Source organism: Pleuronectes platessa, chromosome 10 (genome assembly GCF_947347685.1).
Source record: "Pleuronectes platessa chromosome 10, fPlePla1.1, whole genome shotgun sequence".
NCBI lineage: Eukaryota > Metazoa > Chordata > Actinopteri > Pleuronectiformes > Pleuronectidae > Pleuronectes > Pleuronectes platessa.
Genome location: NC_070635.1, coordinates 14943896 through 14953488, shown reverse-complemented (window position 1 = coordinate 14953488; position 9593 = coordinate 14943896).

Sequence of the window (9593 nt, the reverse complement as noted above, 5' to 3'; positions counted from 1 at the left end):
ACATTCTGCTGCTGCAATTCCCACACAACATACCTGTAGATGTTTTCCACAGCTTTGTCATGTTTAGCGTTGTGTAAAGCTTTTATTGTGAAGAAGCCGCAGGAAGCATTATGATTGATAGTGACGACCACAATGATGGCTTAGCATAAAAAACACATTTTGGCATATTTACCTAGTATTTTGGCAGATCAATTTTACAAAAGGAAACTTTCTCACTGAAGAGCTGCAGGTGGTTTTAACCAGAAACTAGAGGCTGACCAAGATGGATTATTATGCCGATTCCAATAATAGGGAGTAAGAAATTTTCGATACAGATGGTCAATATATTAAAATAAATAATATTTTTGCTATTAAAATATGTCGTTATAAAGTCCTTAAGACAAATAAATGCAATTGAGGTTTGAGACTTTACAGTTACATAAAAACTTAAATATATAAATAACTCTAAATGAAAAACAAGTACAACCAATTATATATATATATACACACGCTCGCTAAGCCAGCGAGCGGGGGAAACTGATCCGCAGTCAGACTCGGAGGTTGAGAAGATGTATGGCTGTAGTCCTGAACGGCTCATAAACAACATAGGCTGTAAGGCGAGGCCGGAGGGAGCCCATAAACACAGTGAAATGTACAGCGAGATGAGTGGATCTACAGCTCTGCCCGCAGCATTAACACTGCACTTAACAAACCACAACGAGCAACTTGGTACTCACCACGATTTTCCATTACAGAGTTTGAGGCACACAAGTCGACGGTTCCTGAAAGAAAAAAAATGTTTGAGAAATCAGCGCCAGTTCAGAGTGAGAGCGGAGACGCTTTCTGTCAAAGCAGTGGAGTCGCAGTGGTCAGTTAGTTTTAACTCAGAGTCTTGAGATATTTAGAGTTAAATGTTTTCATTAAAATTTCCTTAAAAGCCCTAATTAATCTTTGCCTTGTACATAAGCATGTAAAGCATCCAAAGATAAACCCAGGAATTCTCCGCCACTGTCAAGTCAATTAAAAGTCAAACCACACGTAGTCCCATCATTTAGCTGAAGAAATCACATATTCTTGTTGTACAAGATTAACTGCTCTTTTGACATAAGCTGAAAGTTTGGATTCACGCATACAGTTTATGCCAATTTATTTGAATTCAAAACCGTGGTTATGATAGAAAGATTGCAGGTGATGCTCATCTTTTTTCTTTTGCTCATTAAAAAAGTCTGAGCTTTTTCTTTCATCTACCAAGTCAAGTAAGGATAATTTTAGACTCTTGGTTTGGGACACAGGGCTGGGAGATGTGATCAAAAATAAAATCAAGATACAAATGGTCATATCAATCGATAACAATAATTATTGCAATAAACGGCACAATATTATTTGAGTTTAAAGTCAGATTTTTGCTCCTGAGTGACTTTAGCATGTGCCTGAACATTATATAACACTGGTAACACTGGCTACCACAGCAACCTTACAATGCATAAGAAATAGATCAATATGTATTTGGATTTTTGTTACGCTGAATTTGATGAAATTTAATATATATATATATATATATACATGTATATGTAAGGTGCATACATACACAGTATAAAGTCATGGATGGGGTTGGGGTGGTAGCGGTATAGCAGCTCTCATTCAGATCTCCTGATGATGACGGCAGCTCCATCCATCGTGACCCCTCTGGTGAAGAAAAACAAAAAAAGATGAGATCATAGTTAGTCATAAACCAAGAGAATTGCCAAGAAGACGATTAAAGATTAATGGGCAACCATGGATTCCCAGAAACTTGGATGCATCTCTGCCAGAATAAAAAAAAAAACATATCTCAATGATAAAGTCTTGGCTTGAAGACGAAGACCCCATTTAAACCGGACATCAAGTGTGATGTGCACGATGATCGAATGTGAAGAGAGCTAACTACAAGGTGTAAATGGGCTGTAAAAGCCTGCAGCATAATGATGACATCAAGCTTCAGTTTAAGACGCTGACAAAACCATCCACCCTCTCAATCTGTCATGTAGCAGAGCTGCTGTGTTACAACTGTGCTGAGAGGCCAGAAGGACTCAGGCTCAAACTTTACCTGCAGTGATGTGTATGGGTCCCACAGCCAGAGGGACAACATCAAACCCTGCTACTTCTTTTATAGTGTCCCTAACTTGAGCAGTTCTGGTGTTAACACTATTTTTATTTCACGAGGGACAATAAAGGACGTCATACTGGTGCTCAAGTTAAAATCAGCACTCAGACAATGTTGAAACTACTCAAAACGTCTAAGCACTCTCCTCGAGACACTTCAGCAACATAATTAACTGCATCACTTCATAACCACACGCTAAACCTTTTAAAACCCTGAAGTGGATCATTTATTCATTACTTTTGTTATCGACTATTCTGGTGAAGCAAATTCCTGAGAAACTTTGAGTAAATAACAAAGGAATTCATTGGAAACCGGCTATTGTGATATTGACATGCAGCTATGAACCAATTCCGGACAACTGTAACTCTTAACCGTGCAGAATGTGCCACCACAACTAACAATTATTTCTAACAACTGGAGGTAAAGAGGGTTTCCACTAACCAGTGGTTCGATACCCGTCTCCTCCATTCTGTCAATTCTCCTCTTGCAAGATGCTGAACCACAAATTGTACCTGACGGCTGTGTCGATAGAATTTAGACGCATATAGAAGCTTGGTGTGATTGGATGAATGTGACTTGTGGTTGAAGTTGTAGATGTGGAGAAGCACCACACAAATGCACCATATCTGTTTGATCAGGATTATTAGATTATCTTGGGATTCAAGATACAACTATAGTCTATGTTGCAGGAGACTGGTTGCATGCTACTCACGAACACATAAGTTAATTGACTACAGGTTAAGGTTAATACGCAGGCAGATGATTTTCCTGTGTTTGGATGGCCGTGTCAGAAAGGCAGGGCAGACAGAGAGCCCCGGGGCAGAGAGCAGCCGAGCAGGAGGAAACAGAGTCAGCTGCGATTTGACTCAGTTCAGAGACGAGACCGAGCTTGGCACCAACAGACAGAGGCTGTCCTGAGCAGAACCTCCAGTGCCCGTCTCAGACTGGAACACAAAACGCTTCTCATAAAATAAATGAGGCAACTTAGCAGACTTTACTTCATGCTGCACATGTTGGACCTACTTCATTTTAAAGGATGGAAATATCAATATCTGCTCTGCTCATTTATAAAGAGAAAAAAAAAGGGGGGGGGGTATGCATTTTAATGAGGTCAGATGGAAAGACAACTCAAAGCAGCAGATGAGCCATTTCTTTTAGTGCTGAGACTTCACACACACATTTATTAGTCAATCGACTGAAAATTATTCCACAGCTACTATAAATGTTTTTCGTTACTTTTAAGAAAAAAACTAATATTGTCTTGGTTTTCTCTCCTCAAACGTAAAGAAATTAAGCATTTATTTGTTATTCATGATTTTAAACTTAACGTCTGTGTACTTGTTTTTTGACAGCTGATAAGAATAAAAAACAGGACATGTAGAGACGTCCACTTACATCTTAAAGACAGATAATCAATAAAGAGGATTGACAGATGTTTCAATAATGAAAATAATCATTAATCCCAGCTCTAGTTTATACCTGTAGTCTATTTATCCATAAATTGGAAACAATGTTGGTCGCCGTTCAATCACTGAAGTAATTCATTCAGTTAAATTCAAAAGTTATAACTTTTCTTTATTCTTGTCCTTCCTTCACTTTGGATAAAAGCATCTGTCGAATGAGTAAATGTACAGTTCTCAGATCTGTTTTATTTCTGTGGAGTCTGCGCAGCAGTGTAGCCGCGGTATCAAGGTCCCGCCTATATACGCACTCGACCAATCAAGAATCAGTATCAGCTGTCAATAATGACACCCTATTTATACAGCACCTAATTACTAATTAAAACCTGTCAGCCATACTCAACCTTAAAGGCTAAGATGGAGGACGCTGGGTTTAGGACCTATACTACTGATCTGTGCTATACCTACACCAGCCACCAAGGGGGCGATCAAGATTATGCTGCATGCATGGCCATCTTTTTTTATAGTCTATGTTTTTACTCACTGTAAAATGTTTTTGCAACTTGGGCTTGAGGGAATTGTATGAATTTTAATCTACTCATACTTACCAATCATTTACAGAAAATATGAATACCATAATAAAAAATAAATCAAGTGAAAGAAAATGTTATTAAAATAATTACTAGTTGCAGCTCTAAATTCTACACTTGGCAGAATCATTACACACTGGACAGTTAATGATCCCTTGTTGACAATAAAAAAACTGCCACACAATGAAAACCAGATCTTTTGGGCCAGTTGAAAAAAAACAAGCAGAGAATTGTGAGAAAAAAGAAAATGCTTTTTTATGCACCAGTAAAAAATAAATAAGTGACCCAAACCCCAACCATTAACAACACCACTGAATTCCTCCAGCTCCTCTCTCTCTCTCTACATCCGACATTTGAGTCAATTACAGATCGAACTAACTGCAGCGTCTCGCAGGCTAATGTTGTTTCCAATGAACGCAGAGATAAGAGCAGAAGCCCCTTTAGACTCCATGATGTTTCCGAGGTTGAAGCCAAGGGAGGGCCGCATCACTAAACTAGTGATGTAATCAGTGATCAATATCCCGCCATGAATCAAAGCTCTGTCTGTGAGGCACATGCACGTCTGCACGGCATTGTCACACACAAGTCAGGTTTGTAAAACTCAGTTTCCTACCCGTACAATCATTTTCCGCGTTTCTGTATTCTTCTATGTTCCTCTTGCAGGACGATTTACTGGCAGGGTCAAAGGTGAACTTCCCTATCAAAAGAAGAAGCGTTAACAACAACACTTGGGCCACATAGAAATGGCCTTTAAAGCGTTGATGTTTCTTGTGCTCCAATAAACCGACTGGAGGAAAACCCTCGCACCGCTGAGAGGAGTCAGATGTATCCGTGGTCGGAGATGAATTTTTTTACACTCCCGCCACAGCCTTGGCTGCATGACTCAAAAATGATCGAGCTGAGCGGGAGGAGTAAATATCTTCAGCGGCTGAAAGGTATATAGGAGTGGGTTTCTGAGGCATCGAGGGGGCCGAGCTGCAAACACACGGAGAATCTTTCCAGCGTTTCAGTCGCTGCGTCACACGTTATGTATGCACAACACTTGCTCCCCTCGCTGCATGTCAACTATAACACACACGGTGCAAAGGGGAGGGGACGGAGGGAAAGAAAGAGAAGAGCTGGCTGAGGAAGATGCATTCCACAATCAAATATTGCCCTGTTTCACTTGCCGTTGGTGTCAGGCTCCCAGCCAGTCTCAGAATGTGCCCGTGAAAAAAAGGACGTTGATGGCCTAGTTCCCTTTTTGAGTTGTTAACCCTCTCCCGGCAGAGCGGAGCGGATCAATATGGAAGTGATGATTCTGTCCAAAATGTGCAGGACCTCTGTCAACTTCACTGTCCTGGACGAACACAAGCCATTACTAACAAACACACCAGGTTAGAGCTTCAACGTGGAGACAGAGCAATAAGTAACCTCAGTTTCAGCCGTCACTACACATAGTACTGTCTCGTCACAACTCCACAATCAGCACCAACCACCTTGTTAGAAATCCACATTAAGAACCCACATCCTCCTGCTGGGTGATAGTTTGAGGACGGATGATACCGGCTGGTACGTTCCCTCCTTTCCCAGCTTCCTGTCACACAGACTTGCACTCACCAGGAATAGGAGCATCCAATCAGGTACTTGAGAGTGGTCGTTCCAGCCCGCCGACAAGTCCCGACTGTATAATCTTCTGTGGGGCGCGCAAACACACCCTCTGCACTGGCGCAGCACAACTAGCGCTGATTCAATTACACCAGCAGTGGAAACGGCAGCAGCTGGCTGGGTTATGCCATCTTTAAATAGCAGTTTGCTCCTCGCTCCAGCCAGCGCCTGGGTTTTGGGCACAGAAAGCCGCCAAGGAAGTGGATAAAAAAAAAAATCATCAACCCAACACTCGAGAGCTCTGTCTGAAACTGACAATCAACGTTCTTACTAAGAAAAATGGTGATTTACTACCTGAGCGAGTGGCCGGACCTGAACCATACTTACAGGCCTGCTCCAGAGAGGGACCACTCGGAGATTTGTAGATGGGGGGGGGGAGGTCAGACGAGCACTGTTAGTCTGCTTTCTGCAGTTTGTATCCGAGCCGCACAGTTTCCGCTCCCACTCTCAGAAATGGACGGACGGGGGTGTGTGTTCCCGATCCGGGCCGGGTGAGCGTCATCACCGAGCCTGCCCCAGAAAAGCACCGCTCACCGCAGGGACCGCTGGCCCACTTTTACAAAAAAAGGAGCCCAAAACAAGCCTCCCCCCCTTGCCTTTGTAAAACTTTTTCTCTTCCTCCACCTGTGAGAGCAGGACTGCAACTGCGGGGGGGGGGGGAGCGGGGCCTGTCACTGTACAACACAGTGCAGCTCCACCACACCACGCGCTTTACATTCAGCGCTTCCAGCTCGAAGGAAGCTGGGATGTCCACCTCTGACTCCTCCGCCTGAGGGAGGGTGGGGGGGTGGAGGAGGGACGGCTTGGCTGAGAACTCCGGAGGAATCTCAGGCATGGATCCGTCTCATCTGTGGTTTAACCAAATCAATCAGGCCCGGCTGACAGCTTAACCATCCTGGTTGCCTCCTAATGGCCCATTACAGAGGAGTGGGAGGCTTCCAATGGGAAGAGGAAACATGAGGCAGCATTTTTTTTCTCTCTTCTTTTTAACCAGAGGAGAGCATTTACTTGTGGAGGAAGGATTACACCACCGGCTCTTGAAGGGGCTGTTATGGATGGATGTTATGGTATAGGAGCGGAGAATAGACACAATAAAATAATAAAAAAGAGATGGAGATATTAAAAAAGAGATACACAGATAAAAACACTTTTTAAACCTGTTGAAAAAAAAAACACATGCTCATCAAATATGTCCTTGAAGAGGAAAAACATTTTTCTGCTGTTTTAGAAAATCTCACAATGCGTAATAATGTGAATATAGGAAATACAATATGAAAAATTTAGATATTATAAAGTAATGAGTGCAAACACACTTTTTAAAGCCTGTTGTAAATCCTCCACCACAGAAACTGCTCTTTAATTGACACCAAATTAATGACTATATATCTCCATAATCTTATGTTGTCCTTGAATAGAAAAAAATTATCATTCTCTGCTTATATTAAATAAAAAATACATTAACCATCTCTCATATGACACTTAAGTACCACAGCCATGCAGGCGCAGAGAGAAGATGAAGAAGAGGAGGAGGAGAGAGATCACGTCTTCCATCTTTGCCCCAACAATCCGACACGTCCTAATTAGTAGATCTAGAAGGAGCGCTGTTTTACATTAACGGTACCGGTATTACTCCGCCTGTGCTGAAACAACATTTACCTGCGAGCTGGACCCGAGTCTACGGCGAGAAGAGCTTCAGAATAAAAGAGTCGTTTTAGTCCCGGTGCAGGAGGACACCCCCCTCTCTCTCTCTCCCGCTCTCTCTCTCTCTCTCTGTCACTGTGTGTCGCTATGTCTCTCTACCTCCGGACCGACTCAAGATGCTGCTGATGAGTGAAAGGGAGATCCCCGTAAAATCAGCGTAAGAGGACACGACGCTTTCCGGTCACGAATTTCAAAATAAAGTACGGTCAAACGTACAGCTATGGAAAATAATTTGAGGCCACTGTGGGATTATCAATTTCTCTGTTTATTGTTTAACATTATTATTATAATTGCCATTATTATTTTGAAGAATAATAATTTATCATTATAATAACTGATTCTCTGCAGACGTGGTTCGCAACAACAGTGAGGGACGGGGGCAGCCGGCAGAAGCAGGATGTGACGGATGAGGTATGGTCCCACAAACAAGACCACGGAGCTAATATTGCAGGTCAAAGTTCCCAGAGTTGAACTTTAAGCAAAGCCACCCTGCGATTTGACTAGCCACGGAAGGGATGTTTTAATCATCTCCTTTGGAACTGTGCCTCTGAAATATATTCATATGTATGACCAGGCTGTAAATTCTGCTGCGGAGATCACAAGTTTTTGCTCAAAGGATATCAACACTAGTGTCCGGCCTTATCACGAAAAGCTCCTCCAGAGGATCTCACATGGGAGTTTTTACTAAGGGGCTGGCAGGAGAAACTCAGAAGATTATCATGAGTTCGGTGCCTGTTTGAAAGCAGCTTTGAAGAGATGCAGATTTAAGACAAATCTGGAGGGGCCTCCTATCTTTTCCAGAGCTGTGCACCCACAATGTAATATTTTGTTGCAAAATACCACAATTAATGTGTAAAGTAAATAAAGAGGTGTTTCCTTTACATGGATCTATCATTGTTCCTGATGTGTTAATCACGTAATCTAGCTGCATGCATTTAAACCCCAAAGTTCATGTCTAATTAGATGATTATTACTTCAATAGATGGTTTGAGCGGCTTTCTTTAAATGAAGCCATGTGAAAAATTCTGCACCTAAAAATAAAGCTGTAAAACTTCAATTCAAAAAGCAGTTTTCAGTGGCGGTACAAGGATTTTTCTAAATCAGAGAACATAAATTTACACAGACATCTGTCATCAGATAAGGATGTTGATTATATGTCCACATCATTTTCAAACTAAAACAATCTCGTTAACACAAGCATTGGGGCTCCATATCAGTTTTAATCCCACTCAATACTGATACTCCATACATAATTAATCCATAATAACACACCTGAAAACGCATCACATGACCACTCATGTACACAGGGCATGCATGTACCCGTGTAATAAGCCAGGTATGTGCATGTGGAATAATAGCTCATCTCCACTGCATGTAAACAGATGTATCATTGTAAAATGTAAACTTTAACTGCACAATAGATCGTATTTGATTATCCATGCTGCATTCTACACTAGACAGCGATGCTATTGCTGGTTTGTTTTTCAGCACAGGCTACGTCGTGACCTAAAAGACCCAATAAGCAGGTGGCCGTGGGTGTCAACGTCATTGTTTCCATATATCTCAGTTTCTGTCAGTCTAGACTAAAACGCAGCCACGGACTTTCAAAATAAAATGCAGCCCCGGACTTAAACACAACCCTTTTCCAAACTTCTCTGTTTCAGCAGCTCTATCACTCCACAGTGATTTGGATACTGGACGTATCTGTAGCAGAGTTGATGTACTTTCAAACAAAAACATATTTCGAACCATGTTTTTTATTCAAGCAAATGTGGACTCTAAAAGCAGCTTGGAAAATAAAAATGATTGTAGTAAGTCTTGTTATTAAGGGACTTAAAACAGACTAGTGATAGGACTGGGCCACTTGGAGGGCCAGTCAGATCACCCTGTCCTTCCCTGGATCCTCCCCTTGTAGTATCATTCAAAAGTACGAATTCCACATGTACAGAAACTCGTTTTTTTCCCCCAGATGCGAGCGGCATCATTATCTGACAACATGCCGATGTAATAACATAAACAGAGAAACTCGTTCATATATAGGTTTAGAGAATGTGTTTGTATAATTAAATGCAACACGCAATAGTAGAGGGAAATCGACATGTAGCCTGGAGGTGCGAACATCGACACACACCA